This window comes from Manduca sexta, chromosome 24, assembly GCF_014839805.1.
Source record: "Manduca sexta isolate Smith_Timp_Sample1 chromosome 24, JHU_Msex_v1.0, whole genome shotgun sequence".
NCBI classification, from domain to species: Eukaryota; Metazoa; Arthropoda; class Insecta; order Lepidoptera; family Sphingidae; genus Manduca; species Manduca sexta.
This window is the reverse complement of record NC_051138.1, coordinates 7,850,785-7,866,798: the sequence shown is the minus strand read 5'-3', so window position 1 is coordinate 7,866,798 and position 16,014 is coordinate 7,850,785. Positions and strand designations below refer to the sequence as shown.

Here is a 16,014-nt window from a genome sequence, read left to right as displayed (position 1 = left end):
GTGGTGTCACGTGTGTTTACGAATGAATGTGACGGCGTAGGCGCTGCCGCAGCGAGTCGCACTCTCCGTGAGATATTCGTGCGTGCAGGTCGTTGCGGCCATGCTGCATACCTGAGGAGAGCGAGTGCGCGACTCTGCGCGAACGGGACATAGCGAGCGCTCGGTGCGCGTTGACTTTCGCTGACGAGGAACAGACCTTGCAATGTTTTTGTCGGTGTCATGACGAGGATGGGGCGATGGCACGTGGCGCTGGCGGCGCTGGTGCTGTTCTACGGCGCGCGCGTGAACGCCATCGCCGAACAGATGCAGTCCCGCGCCGTCGATACCGGCGTCGACTTGCGAGTCCTGAAGATCAGCCCGCCGGAACTGTCGTCGGAAGAATTCCTATAAAACCTGGTTTCACATACCGATTTAATGAGCCGCCTAAGGAATTTATCCTCGATCCAGTATCTGGTGAAATAAGGACAAATGTAGTTTTAGATAGAGAAACGGTCGACCGCTACGCGTTTGTTGTGTTGTCTAGCCAGCCAACATATCCTATTGAAGTGAGATTACGGGTAACAGATGTGAATGACAACTATCCGGAATTTCCTGAAGCCAGCATCGCGGTTGCTTTTTCAGAAAGCTCTTCCGCTGGTACTAAATTACTCCTGGATGCTTGCAACAGACAAAGATTTAGGAGAAAACGGTATAACTAATGATTATAGAATAGTCGATGGTGATATTGAAGGAAAATTTCGGCTTAATGTTACAGTGAATCCAAGCGGACAAACGTCCTATTTACATTTAGAAACTACTGGTAAACTAGATAGAGAGACAACAGACTTTTATGTACTAAATATATCAGCACGTGATGGTGGCAATCCTCCAAAATACGGGTATCTTCAAGTGAATGTTAGCATTCTAGATGTAAATGACAATCCTCCTATTTTTGATCAAAGTGACTTTTCTGTGTCCCTAAATGAGAGTGTACCGCCTGGGACTGTAGTTCTGAAGGTTACTGCGACGGATAGTGATTTAGGAGATAACAGCAAAATAACTTATGAAGTCACTGACACAGAAAACAATTCTCAGTGGATCCTGAATCTGGTGTCATAACAACAATAGAAGTTAAATTGTCCAAAGTACTGCAGCAATACTACTTGCAACATGACTTGTGTACTTACTGTTATTGCTAAGGATCACGGAGTACCGCGGCAAGATGCAAGGACATACGTCACTGTCAATCTAATAGATGCAAACGACCACGATCCCGTGATAACATTTACTTACGTGCCCTCCACTGCCAGCTTCGCAACAGTTGATGAGAATGCTAAAACGGCTCTCTTGTAGCGGCTATAACGGTTACGGATCTGGATGCGGGATTAAATGGCATACTAGTGTAAACATAGTGTCTGGTAATGAACTAAATCATTTTCGCTTGGAGAATTCTTCTAGCGTGTACATAGTGCATGTAAATGGAATTTTAGACCGAGAAGAAATAAGTAAGTATAATTTAACAGTTGTTGCTACCGCAGGACCGAGGAACGCCACCTCGTACTGCTACCTCATTTCTAGTAATTCATGTCAATGATGTCAACGACCATGAACCAGTATTTGAAAATCTGAATACTCAGCGGTATTATCCGAACTTGCACCATCGGGAACTTATATTGCCAGTATTACTGCTACTGACGAAGATACCGGCGTCAATGCTGAAATATACTATGACTTCTATGACGGAAATCAACAACAATGGTTTTTTATCGACCATTTGACTGGATTAGTAACAACAAAGTCCATTTTAGATCGTGAGATACAGGAACTGTTGAATTAAATGTTTCCGCAAGAGATGGGGGTCCTAATCCAAAGTGGGCATACACTAGACTAAAAGTTACTATTTTAGACGAAAATGATGAGGCTCCAACTTTTCCACAAACGCAAATTAATGCTACACTTCCAGAAAATATAAAGGCTATGAAAGAAATTCTTATTTTGACTGCTCTGATTATGATCAAGGCACAAACGGCTCTGTTTCGTACTATTTGCCCATGAGTATAGAAAGGAAATATCCTGACACATTCGTTCTAGACCCCATTACTGGTCAGCTTAGCACAATTATTGAATTAGATAGAGAAAGAATTTCTATGTATGAAATTCAGGTGCTTGCCAAAGATCAAGGGTTCCCTCCACAATCATCTACAGCTACAATATTTTTAAAAGTGCTAGATGTTAACGATAACAATCCAGAATTTTATCCCCAACGATATATCGAAAGTTTAAACGAAGAATTAGCTCCCGGTTCGCAAGTTTTACAAGTAAACGCTTTTGATTTAGATGAGGGCGAGAATGCCCGTATAATATACAAGCTTGAGAGCGGTGGAGATGGATATTTTGACGTGGAACCTTGGACTGGCAATGTCATTTTACAAAAAGACTTCCTGTAAGTCATCAGAAACTATGTATACATTAAAAATATCATGCAAAGATAAGGGTAATAGACGTGCTTCTGTAGACGCAATTGTCGAAATAGTTAAAACATCACAGAGCAAAACTCTCCAGTTTGATGGATATAATGGCTATAACTTCAAAATAGTTGAAGACGAAGGAACATCTAAACCTGAAACTGGTCGATACGTGGGCAAAGTGAGTGCTAGAATATCAAGCGACACAATATCTTATTATATTTTGGAAGGATACTAAACATGTTTTTAGAATAGATGAGAAAAGTGGTATCATAACGACTGATTCGAATGTTGACCGAGAGGACAAAATGACTTACCACTTGAAAATAATGGCCAAAACTGGAGTCGCATACGGTTTCACAACTGTAAACATATCTGTATTAGACGTAAATGATAATTATCCAATATTCATCGAAGATAAAGATGAAATTCATATACCAGAAAACACGGCAGTTGGACAAGAAGTTTATTTTGCCAGAGCGACAGACCGTGATTCTGGTTCTAATAGAACCATATTTTATACGCTGAGCTATAACCCAGATAATAATTTTCGCATATCCGATACAACGGGTGTCATATATTTAAACAAACCAATCACGAATGAACCCAGCAGCGTTATATTTGTCGAAGTTACAGCAACAGATAATGGCAGTCCAGCTCTTGCTACTAAGCATTCAATATCTGCAATCATTGATGATGTTAACGATCATACTCCAGTGTTCGATCATACGTCATATGAAACATCACTATTAGAATCTACTTTGGTCAATACAAGATTTTTTGCCATCGCTGCTTCAGATGCTGATTTAGGTATGAGTGGTCGAATATCTTATTATATAGAAGAAGGCAATACAGACGGTAAATTTGGAGTGTTTCCGGATGGATATTTGTATGTTAAAAGCCTGCTAGATCGGGAAGAGCGAGATTATTATTCTCTAACAATTGTCGCTACGGATCATGGTAAACCTCCGAGATCATCTCAAGTCCCAGTTGTAATACATGTACTTGACGAAAATGATAACAGCCCACAATTTACAAATACTACATTCATATTCAAAATCAAAGAAAATGAACCATCCGATACCTTTGTGGGTAAATTAACAGCAACTGATAAAGATATAGGTCGTAATGCTGAGTTAACATTTTCATTACCGATTGCACAAAGTGATTTCAGAATTGATCCTAGAAATGGATTCATAAAACTTTGAAATCTTTTGATAGAGAGGTTTTGGCACGCAACACCGGCCAAAATTATATTACTTTAACAGTCACTGTTAGTGACAATGGAAAAGTGAAGTTGTCGGATTCTGTTAGGGTAACAATATACATAACAGATGTGAATGATAATGCACCTGTATTTGTTCGAACTCCTTATAAAGTGGAAGTTTCTGAAGGCGCAGCTGTGGGGCTTCAATAATGAGAGTTTATTCAACTGACGCAGACGAAGGCTTGAACGGTGACATATATTACAAGTTAATAAGTGGAGACGACTTTGGAAAGTTTTTATTAGACGAAGCAACAGGTCAACTACTGATAAATAAGCCATTAGATCGAGAAACTCAAGACCACTATCAACTTACAATTATGGCGCACGATTCAGGATCTTCTGTACGTCTTTCAGCAACTACTACTATTACTGTCGATGTTTTGGATGAGAACGATAATGCACCAGTATTTACCCAGACACAGATGAAAGTGTCTGTTCTAGAAACCGAGCCTGTAAATAAGAAAATAATTAAATTCCATGCAACTGACGCTGATTTGGGTATAAATAGAAATTACAATTTTCGATAACTTCAGGAAACAGAAAAGAGGCATTTTTCATCGATAGTTATTCGGGTGAACTCTTTTTACACAAACAACTAGATTACGAAGACTTAACGTCTTACGTCTTGAATATTACTGCTACAGATAATGGAAGTCAAGTTTATCATCTAGTATATCATTTATTGTTAATGTCATTGATGCAAACGATAATGCACCTATTTTTACAAACACGGCTATTGTACGGCAAATCAGAGAAGGTATTCCGAAGCATACTCCTATAGTAACTGTTACAGCAGAGGACCCAGATTCAGGAAATAATGGAAAAGTTTATTACTCAATAACACATCAAGACCCCAACGACAACAGGCGACACTTTGCAATAAACAATATTACCGGTGTAATACATACGTTGTTGCCTATCGACAGAGAAAGCATTGACACGTTTAGAATAACCGTGGTTGCTTACGACCGAGCAGAGCCTCCGTCAGCCAGATTATCAGCTGAAAAGTTAGTAACTGTGATCGTTGAAGATATTAATGACAATGCCCCAATCTTCGTGTCAATGAATGCAGCAGCAGTAAGCTCAGAAAGAATGGGCCGTAGTGCAAATAGAGGAATATTCATTATGAATATTTTAGCTCGAGATTTAGACTCGGGGACCAATGGTTTAGTCACTTATAAGCTTGTACATGGCGGAAATGACCTATTCGACTTGCATAGAAGTAATGGTGCATTGACTCTACGGTATCCTCCGGCGACGCCTGAGGCTAGGTGGAACTTGGTTATAAAAGCTACCGACGAGGCGGTGTTGAGTGAACAAAAAAGTACAGAGACATATCTCAGTGTTATCATGGGTGGCACTGAGCTTGAAGGTGTAACGTGGACGAATGTGGAATCAGTGTCTGTTGCCGAAAACGAACCAGCCGGTACAGCTGTGCTAAATTTGACTAACAATTATAAATTAGGTTTAGAATATTATATAGTGAATGTGACTGGTGACGGAAATCAGGTGGATAGATTGTTCGACATTGATTCTTCCTTGGGGATATTGTCAACGGCAGTTTCCTTGGATCGTGAGGCCGGCATCGATCGATATGAAGTAGAAATCTGTGCTGTTTCAACAGGAGCACCGCTGAAAACTACAACAACAAAGGTAATTTCATTTTAATAATAAATTTTATAGCACGCCGTAAATAATAAATCAACGATGACACACAGAGACTGATCGTATGATCTTATTCCAACATTCACTAACAACAGCCAGCAGACAATCCAATTAAACTTCGCAAAATCGTCGGTAGAAGACAAAACATCGGCACCGTACTGTTGTTAAAATAAAAATAAATTTAAACGAATGCTCGTTAGCGTATGTCGGCTGGCGAGGTCTAATCGGGGGCTCTAAATTACGATAAGCCGCTTCTCACAAACGATATCAAACATTCGTTCTGAAACCACCTAAAGATTACCGTAGGTATGTGAAACATAACTTTCGTTTGTAATTCATGGGTCAATATTGCTGCAATCAAAATAAGAATTATTAAAATACGTTTATAGTTTTTTTGTTGTTAGGATTGTGTATCTGAATATGCCATATCAATATGCTATTGTAATATGTTAAATACGTAATACAGCTATCAGATGTATCATATTATACCTTTTATTATGAAAATATTACAACAGCATACTAATAATTGTTTAGTTTATGATCTCACAATTTATATTGGTGCCGTGTTGTAAAATAATTAAATATTGTTTTAAAAAATAAAAAAAATTGTAAGGACATAATGCAATAGGCTAGAAATTATAATGTATTTTTATTCAAACGAAACTTTATTATAAGCGTTACAAATAAAAAAAAAATGTTATATATAATTCACACCTAAAGTATTAGGTACAAATTACAATAACATAAAATCATAATATCAAGAAAGATAGGCTAAAGTGCACTAAATACGCCTACTTTGCTTTGCTCGTTATTTTTGTGTAGTTCCATAATGTGATAAAAAAATATGCAAGATATAATATAAACCTACCTACAAAGTTGTTAAATAAGGTGAAAAAATAATATTGTTCATTCCTAAGACGAATGAAATAAATATATTTACAAACTTTAGGCAATGGAAACATCTCCAGCCAATGTTTCATACAGAAAATCATAAACGTCAATTTTCCTTTGTACCTCTTATACAACCAAGGCACTTGTTGAGTTTGTTTTTAGGTGTCTGAGTAGCGCTAGGCGAGATATTCTATTCATGGTTGGCCGGTTTAGTGTCATGTTTTAAAATGCTTAAAAATTTCAAGTGACTCAACGTAATTTGACCTTCGCACCATAAAAAGAGGAAACATTTGGAGTCGCAGGTTCAGACGTTATTTTGTTATTTCCCAAGCTGAGAAATAAAAAGCGCCTGAAACTGGTCCCATGCTCGTAAAAGATCTCGTCGCATTACGATTACGATACTGTTCCTCACCTTTTGACGCGCGCATATAAAATGTTTAACCTGAAGTATACGGGTGTGGTTAAAGTAGTCTGCTGCTATATTGTGTTACATTATTTATGGCACCAATTCAAGAGAATATTTAATTTTTTATACTGAAAAACTTATGTCGGGTTAAATTAAATCATAAAATGATAATATTACTAATATAACTAGTATATAGTATATAAAATGATAATAGTACTACTAGTAACAAAATATACGGAAAAATATAAAAAAATATATAATATATGGCTTTACAATGGGCGATCTCATCGCTAAAAGCGATTTCTTCTAGAAAATATTAGTATAGACGGAAACAAATATCCAAAATATATGGCGGTATACAAATAAACATGAGATATGTACCTGGAAGTTCATCTTAAAATATACTAGGAGGTAGATTTCTTTGATGAAAGAATCTGGGTAGCATTGCATTGTCTATTTATCAAACAGCGTTCAAATGTGTTTCAGTATGACTTTCATTATAAATTGTAGTCTATAATTATTAGACACTAGCTGACCCGACAGACGTTGTCCTGTCTTAACTATGTATGCGCGCGTGTATTCTGTCAATCGCTGACAGTTATTTCAAACTACTGACAGTTATGTAAAATTAATATTGTCGTTAAGTTTTCTTAAATTTTCCAATTTTCCGCGCAATTTTTGGAATTTTTTCTTTCATAAGAACCTTCTCCTGACAATAACAAACACAACAACAAAAAATTTGTGAAATCGGTCCAGTCGTTCACGCGTAATGGCGTGACTAAGAGAAATATGGATTAATCTATCTATATATATAAAAATCAATTGCTGTTCGTTAGTCTCGCTAAAACTCGAGAACGGCTGAACGGATTTATCTTATCTTGGTCTTGAATTATTCGTGGAGGTCTAGGGAGATTTAAAAGGTGAGAAAAATTCGAATAATTGCCGGGAAAATCCACAAAACAGCATTTTTCTATTTCCCATACAAACGTTTTCTAACTAATACGTAGAGTCAATTTGTAATTTATTACCGCTGCATAAAGTTCAAATTCGCGTGCGCGTTGGAGGATCTAATATCGCGTTCTGAAACTCAACAAAAGTGAAAGTGAATCGCAAACGCGACAAAATTGCATAGTCTCAAAATACATAGTACATAAATAGTGGTCGGCTTCGAGAAACTCAATTTTAGCTAACTTCAGTTGTTAATCTGTCCGATTATTTTTAATAAGACTATATAGAAATCGAAAGATAAATCTTAAGTTTTGTCACAAATTAAATTATGAATCTTAAGTTAAATTTCTGAACGCAATCATAATATTTGACATTAGATTTGACAAACCAACTAATATGTCAATCCATCCTGTCGCATTTCAGAGCACGGAAAAAGTATTATTACGATATTATATCTATCTTTGTGGTTACGTGCGCGAGAACTTTCTTTACTTTGGTGATCCTTTGTGATAGTGACATTCAGGGGTATGTCACTCTCAAACAGTCACTCTATTTGTTTTTGGTCTAACCTCAAATTAATTTTGTTGTAAGATACTTTCAGTTAGATGACACTGGAAATAAGTTTTCAAAACACTAATCGTGCCTTTTATCCCTATTTATAAAATAATTATGTACGTAATTAAATTAGATAAGGAAAACATAAAACAAATGTCAGAGGCTATTTTAATTAATTAAAAAATATGCATTAATGAAAATTCCGAACGAAATACGATAAAAATTGACTGACACAATGACAGAGATTGTGGCAAGTCGTCTGACACAATTTCAAACGAGTTGCTACAATATCTGATGATTGTTATTAAATGGTAAAATATTAAAGTTCTCCTTTTGTTGTAATATGACAACTGAAGCTTAATTTAATTTTTCCATTTTATTAATACAATTATAAATAAAACAACGCATACTTTTTAAATTTTATTCTAGTTTCCAATAAATTACATATCTATTTTCTCATAAGCATGTTAAAATATTTATTGCATTAAGTGGCAATATCGCCTTGTTTCCGTAATTTGAATTCCGGTTGAAAATTTTCAAATTTCCCATTGCAGTTTGTGTGCGATAAGTTCGATTACGATTTCCTAAATAATGAAAGAACTTTGCTTATTCAAACGGACCACCGCTGCCTTCTTACTCTAATTCACCCCCGGCTTTGTTATTTGTTTTGCACGCGATAAGGAACTGATAAAATATTTGGACAAAATGTCTCATGTTATCTTGGTTGTGCGATTGATGGTAAATGACATTTATATTTTTATAAAAATAATATCGATAGTACTCATTAAAATCGTACATAATATTTACTTAGTCACCGCGATGGCGAAATCTGCTCATTTAAATAGTCTTTTTAAAATACGTGTGGGAATCTGCATACCTTAAAATTATGCGATATTCATTTTTGATTTTAAACTATGAAAAATCTGTTGGTAGACAAGATTGTCGTTATTACGTCATCTTGGTTTAATATACTTATTTTGGTTTGACTATTGAATAAACAAATTTCAGAGCTGTATCTCTAATGGACTAATTCCTTGCATTTGTATTGTGTTATAAATACATGGCATCATTTATTATTTATTATATTTTAATAAATTATTGTATTATTTTTCAGGACCATTACATTATGTCCCTAAAGCAACTAGTTATAGGTGGAAATCCTGGCAGGACAAAAGGTTTCAAGTTTGAATTAAAGTTCTCGATAAAACTCTTAACAGAGGACAAGAATATACATAAAAAAAACTTGCAGTACACATATACATAAGCACTTTGAGAGCTGTTATAAATTATATATTGGTGCTTTATGTAGAACTACATTTCCCACTTTGAATCTAGGTAAGATGTTTTCCACATGTTGCGCCAAGAAATTTACAGGTTGAACTGATTCAGATACTTATATATTATATATCTCCTTAAAAGTGCTTAGACTAGATGTTGTACCCTTAGATATATCACACTGACGGCATACGATATATCACACTGATATATCAAATGCATAATGAATTCGCTGTAAATTCGCGGCGGGCGTGCAGCGAACAAGCCGTGGGTGCGTAGCGTTCACGCAGCGGGCTCACAGTTGGCTACGCATTTTGGACAGTTAGTAATAGAGTGAATTCAGATGAGGAAACATTTCTATTAGCTTTGTTAATTGGAAAAAGTAACTAAAAAGGGATATTGCCGTGGTTACATGACACCGTGATAAAAAAGTATGTAAGTTGGGACTAAAAGTACAGGCGACAGCACAACAGCAGCCTGAGTGCTTACTAATATAATTTTATTTAATTTTTTTATAATGTGTGTATAATATTGGCACGGACAAAGTTGCAATAATATAAAATAAGGCTGGTGCTTTTTTATCCCCTGGATAGTATTTTAATTGTGAATCTGAATATAAAATAGACAGTGCTATGCATCGATACTGTTATTTAGGCATTTTTCTAGCGGGAAGGGCTTTTAACGTGCGTGACACTACGAGAAAATCTTCTCTAAAGATCTCGGCTTTCACTTTTCTGTCCGTTCATGTCTCTCATATCGAATTATGTTACAGAACATTATACACCGGATATTCATTTCATGAAAACATGGATTTAATGGCCGAAAGAAGCACATATCTCACCGGTAATGCTATATACATATCTTACTTAAAGTTGTGAAAATCTTAACTTAAGGCGATACCTCAAGGTCCATATTCATACATTTTGTTTCACCTTTAATCTGGGTAACTAAACAAGTATTGGCAAGTAAAGAATTTAAATTCACGTCTAGTTAGTGATTAGTTCTCGCAGTTGAAAGAAAAACGTAAAAATAATTAATAATCATGGATATTTCTGCCTTTAAAATTTCGTCATATTAAATTAACTTTTTAAAATTTAGGATGTTAATTTTGACAAATCACACTAATGATGAGGCTAAGGTATAATCGTTATTGAACGTATTCGATTATCGATTACCACTTTTATAAAACTTGATATCGATAGTTGCATAATTATTTGGTATGTTCAGATGATATAAATATTTTTTTATTGAATTATCTATTTATTATTGGTAAGCCATTTCCATTTATGTTTTTTTTAAACCCTACACCACTTGCAGTTATCATTGTGTTAACTATTTAAAAATCGGAAAACCTTAGATATATTAATTATAGATTTATTTACCAATAAATGTGATAAATTACAAACAACTCGAATATTTGCAAAAAATAATATAATTAAATCTAAATGCAAATTTTTATATTATCGATTTATTTTATTTCAATGGCGATTTGCGATAGTCCGTGATTGTTCATTATGATAATGAGTGGCACTTCAAAATAAAATATGATATTACCTGTAGTAAATTTTACCGAAAAAAATACGAAACTTCATGTGAAGGAGCTGTCAAAATTACCATCCTATATTTGATAACGTATAGTTACTAATTAGAATTGGGTAGGACATGACATGAAAAAGAGTTTGTAAGAGTAACCTCATTTTAACATTGAGCCGGTACAATGTCTTACTTCAAATTAGGCGAGGCGTACTGAGGCGAGGCGCTTTAATGTGCGCCTTACAGTATTTTGTAATGATAACACTCAAAATACTTTCCTCTGACTCGCGACTCGAAACGCAGTACCATAATATTCATTGTAAAATAACGTCCTATTGTAATTGTCTACCCTCTGTCCTCGTCCTATAGTTAACCACGGAGAATGAGTAACGCGACTGCCGCGACATAAAGTTTAAAGTAGTACAATATATAATTTTGAGCCACTCTTCCTTTTTGACGTTATGTACGGGACAAATGTACCGCTTCTTATATGTCCTACTCAACAAGTTACTTTTCCTTGCTCGAACAGTAATATTCATTAATGTTTTATTTTTCAGATATTACTAAAGTATTTTCGGACCATATCTACTGCCTTACAAGTAGGTCCCGAAGACACGCGGTATACAGTACTCAAAATTGGTTTATTCCAAAAATATAAAACATTTACGAAAGCGAAGGGAAGACGATTTTCACCAGAGGAAAAAAATTGACATTGTCTTTATTCAAAAAACGTCCTAAATGTTACAAACTTCTCATGCAAGTATTTTACTCTACCATCATCAAGAACTGTAAAACGAGTACTAAGCCAAATTAATATAATCGCAGGAATAAATCCTATAATTTTCCACTGTTGGAAATAAAGGAAAAAGATTGTTTTTGCTCTGGTCTTTTGTCTGTGTCATATGATCCATACAAAGATACAAGAGTTTGCTTCACATTAAAAATACTTTTTTCTAACTACGCTTTGGTTTTTATAATAAAAGGCATAAAAAATATTTTAATCAGCCAATAGCATATTATTTCACAAATGGACTTAATAAGATAGAGCTAAAAATATTAATACGAACTGTCTTGGAAGATGCCATTGATGCTGGGCTTAACGTAATCAACACAACATGCGACCAGGCACCCGTTAATGTCGGTCCCATAACAGAGTTGGTTAAAGAAAGATGTAACTAAAGCTGTATATTTACGGAAAGGAAAATACTGGTAACATGACATAATACGCGTTAAAGGACAAATAACAACCCCGTTTATGAGCTGTTGCGGCTGAACATTTAACGGCAAGAGCAGAATTCCAGCAGAATGTCGTCAGTTAGTAGATTTCACACTTTTACTTAACAATTTATTTAATTCATTGAACGGGTGTAGCGATTTTTATTTATTGTAAACTAGCTTTTGCCCGCGGCTCCGCCCGCGTGATATAGTTTTTCGTTTAAATCTCTCAAAAGTTATAAAGTTCCCCTTTTTGCTACAGTTTTCATTACTGCTCCGCTCCTTTTGATCATAGCGTGATGATATATAACCTATAGTCTTCTTCGATAAGTGAGCTATCCAGCACTCAAGAATTTTTCAGTCCGAAGCAGTAATTCCTGAGAATAGCGCGTTCAAACAAACAAACAAATTCTTCAGCTTTATATAATAGTAAAAAGTATCCTACGTCCTTTTCCTGGTTCTAAGCTACCTCCCACCAACTTTCAACCAAATTGGTTTAGCTGTGCTTGGAGTTATAAACAGTGTAACTAACACGACTTTCTTATATATATATATATATATATATATATATATATATATATATATATATATATTAATACTCAATTATTAGGTATAAACTCAATAAGCTAGAAGACATTAAATACTTAAGTAGGTTGCTTACTCGTTATAATAATATATAATATATCAGCCCTGTATTATATACTTGCCCACTGCTGAGCACGGGCCTCTACTACAGAGAGGGATTAGGCCTTAGTCCACCACGCTGACCCAGTGCGGATTGGTAGACTTCACACAACCTTGAAAATTCCTCTAGAGAATTTCCCAGGTTTGTAGGTTTCCTCACGATGTTTTCCTTCACCGTTGAAGCAAGCGATAATTCACAAAGAATATACACATAATATTTTTAGAGAAGTCAGAGGTGTGTGCCTTTGGATTTGAACCTGCGGACATTCGTCTTAGCAGTCCGTTCCACAATCAACTAGGCCAACGCCGCTTTTTTGTTCACGTATTGTTTATTATTATTTATACAGATATTTTTTATCTTTCACGTTCATATTTAAATGGTAAAAGGTGCTGCCCTTGCTGTCCCATCTTAAAAATAGAATATGTATCTACAAAAAATGTTTAGCAGTCTCATAAGATTGATTTCTTGTGACTACAGTGTTTACGGTCCCTTACTAAAAGATCCTTTAAAATTACCATAAGGGCAAACGACTTTGATTTGAGTTTAAAATAGATAAATTATCAAGTCCAAGTGTGATTCTTTTTACTGATGTATCCTTCATGGACAACAGCTTCAGCGTAAAATTAACATTTCAAAATGTTAACGTGCCTTAAACAAAAATACCATTTCTTAATTTTTCTACTCTGAGTACGATTATGTATTTTTCATATTTTTGAATACTTAATTTCAAAGAAACAAAAAATAAAAACCGAGAAATTCTTGATGACGTCACACATACAGTTGAATAAAGTTGTTCCTTGGTCCACCTTTCTTTTATTAAAAACTAAGACATCGTCATTTATCAATGTCAAAAGATAATATTATGCCGGCGCCACAGATAACAAAAATATTTGAACTCATGTGTGGCACGGGAATTTTCGTATTTGTGCAAAGTTTGTTTAAATGTTTACGTATTATCTTGTCATTCGGTATCGGTTTTACGACCACACATCAAGCGTTCAAAGTTATCGAGTTGCTTGAATGAGAACTGATTATATATGGAAACCTAAAAGTAAAAGCCATAAAAATTTTAATTTGGTCAGTGTCTGTAATAGAATACAAATACGCAAATACCCGTGCCAAACATGAGTTCAAACAAGTGTTCTAATATTTGTCTGTGTGTGGCACCGGCAAAGACGTTTTACAAATAGACGCGTCATAGACTAACAAAATTGCACATAAAACGGCGCACTATTCACTATAGCATCATGACTGTACATATAATTACAAATTGGCTCGATGAAGGAATACATACTTATCTGCTTTTAGTTATACAGGTGTCAAATTAACGAAGGACCAGCTATACCAGGTTGATAGAGGATTAATTTATATATATATATATATAACCCGTCTGTGTCGCCTAATAATATTGCATCGTTCAGAAAATATTCAATCGTTCCTGCGTCGACCTGCTTGCTTTAGTTGATGTTTTGTTAATGTTACAACCGGTACCTACATTTCTGCAGCAATTCGCATTACTTCCTTTATATTTTATGTAACAATTATCATTTTGTATACGACTTATTTATGATTTCGTTATTTGATCATAATGCTCATTTTGTGTTTATTGTATGTTGTAATTTAACCACCACGTAACCCATAATTAATAGTTAAGTGATGGCAATTTAAAGATAATATCATGTACACAAGTGCGAAATTATTTTGCTTTTATCGCGTAAATTGTTCGAATCTCTCCTTTTTTAGTACATACCCGGACTGTTATGGTATATATCTAATATGTATTGGCAATTTGTATCGCATTCGCATTTCGCTGTTGATTACTACCCGGTTTCATAGACCTGTTTTAAATCAGTTCTTATTATAATTATTTAATCTTTCTTATTTAACAAATTGTTAAATTAATCTGTTTGATATCTACATAAAATATTTTTATATTATTATCATAAGTAAAACAACCTTCGCATGACGAAGAAAGTATATTTTAATGAATGCTAATCTTTATAGTTCCATTTTCTATGGATAAGTATAATGATCATTGTAAACTTGATGTTAATTTCTTTTCCAGTGAACATTTTCAATTTAAAAGTAGCGTGACTTATTTGTGAAATAATTTTGTTTGGCTTAGAATAAGTTTGTTCTTGTTAATATTAGTTTCACTTGTTTGTGTAGAAAGATAATGCTAGAATCCGAATTTCCTTTTGATGAAGACAAAGATAAATAATATGGCTAGCTAGTATGTTTCAGAGTTAATTGCTGTTCTAGATTTGTAAATTTTATGTATTTCTATATTGAATCGTATATTATTAGGCAATTTTATAAAAATAATAAATTCTCTTTTATTTGAACATTGATACTTGATATTTATTTGATGATACATTAAAATGATTATCGAAATACAAAAGAATTCATATATTTTTATAAAGTTAAATCAATTGTTATAAAAATATAGTTTGACAATTGAGAATGTTTTAGCATATTATAAATATCAATGTTAATTATTATTCGTCACAGTATGTATTTTTAGACATAAAATAATTTTAAGTATATTTTATTATTTAGTATTTCGGAATTTTACAGTGTATTACAGTTTATTTTAAAGTAGTATCGTTTACTTTTCCATTGAATATAATTAATAACTAAGATCAAATTATCAGCGCTTACATAGCTTAATAGAGGTGTAATACTTTGTAAATCTAATATTGAATGTGAATATCATTAGTACTTACTATAAGCATTTTGTACACAAAATGTTATAGCAAAAATAAAATAAAAATAATATTTTCAATATGATGTTTGTCTGATTAACGATCTTATTCTTAGATCTTATTACTATCGAATTATTATGTATTGATAATGATAGAAGTACACTGTAAATAAGATGTCAGAAATATTATACTACGACGGCATAGCAAATACAGATCTGCTTCTAAGTATTTTAATACCTGGATTGCCGTCTTCTGCACTTTTAAAACCGTTTGCAAAATAATAAAACACAATAAACCTGAATCGTGAAACGCAACGAAAATCGCGAACGCCCTCTACCTCACAAGTATGAAGCAGCCGTAATGTCGATTGGCACAAAACCCAACGAGTAGGCTCTCTATTTCCATATATATTATAATTCTCTTTG

General features: G+C 34.3%; 1 pseudogene; it reads left to right on the top strand.

Moving 5' to 3' along the window:
• Positions 1–182: 182 nt before the first annotated feature.
• On the top strand, positions 183–7,067 carry LOC119190512 (annotated as a pseudogene).
• The last annotated feature ends 8,947 nt before the right edge of the window (positions 7,068–16,014 follow it).